The sequence below is a fragment of the Papaver somniferum genome, chromosome 7, assembly GCF_003573695.1.
Source record: "Papaver somniferum cultivar HN1 chromosome 7, ASM357369v1, whole genome shotgun sequence".
Classification (NCBI taxonomy): Eukaryota; Viridiplantae; Streptophyta; class Magnoliopsida; order Ranunculales; family Papaveraceae; genus Papaver; species Papaver somniferum.
The window spans coordinates 170126737-170127803 of NC_039364.1; positions in this window are offsets into that span (position 1 = coordinate 170126737).

Below are 1067 nucleotides of genomic sequence, written 5' to 3' on the forward strand. Positions count from 1 at the left end.
GTTCTTTGTTTCTGCTGCTAAATGTTTCTTGTATTTGGCTAGAAGCACAGGAGATGGTTTATTTTTTAAAACCCTAGCTTTTACTTCTTGAACTTGAACAACAGTATCTAATTGCTTAGCTAAAGTCTTCAATCCAGATCCATCAGCCATGATCAATCCAAGGAAAGACCGTCTCTGATACCACTTGTAGTGATCTACACTACAAATAAGTAATCAGGCTCAATCCTACAGGATCTACACTGTAGATTTTGAAGATAAACCTCAATTGAGGGAAGAACAAACACACAATTCTATTCACTGGCTTGAAAGAGGATTACAGAGTCGGTACATATTAGGGCAGAATAACGGCACATGTGCCATCCACATATGTTAACATAGCTAATTACATTCAGGGTGCCCTTATACGTGGTTGCCCTATAAAAATGGGACATGACAATTAATCATTCTCGTTTGGTTATTTATTTGTTGCTCAGTAAATTTTTTTATGTCAAGCATGACCAATTAAATTGATTATTTTTTGTGGTTAATTTGGTTGTGTATTCCGATTAGATTAATTATGGGTTCTCTTGTGATTAATCTAATTGTGTACTTTTGAGTCTCCATAAGTTCCGATTAAATTAATCATGGGTTCTCTTGTGGTTAATTTAATTGAGTATTTTGGATTCAAATTTATACTTGTATGTGATTTGTTATGTCCAAAGAAATCCTTATTTTCTTTTGAAATTAAGGTCGCTTTTGTTGTTCTTTCGGGAATGACATATTATGGGGGAGAGTTCTTTGAACTTGTGCTTAATTGTCAAATCTTTGTGGGGAATGCGACTGTGGAATATTATAGGGGTTATCTTGTATCTTTATAAACTCCTTGATGAATGCATTTAGCTTCGGCTATATGATTGCATCTAAATAAGATGATATGTGCTTTCTTTTGGTCATGAAATGTCTCTTTCGGAAATTTCATTAGGATCCCGTTTTCGTACCTTTGCCAATTTTATTGACAAAAGGGGGGAGAATTAATATGTAGTTCACACTACAAATACATATGGTTTTCGGATCATTATGTAAGGGGG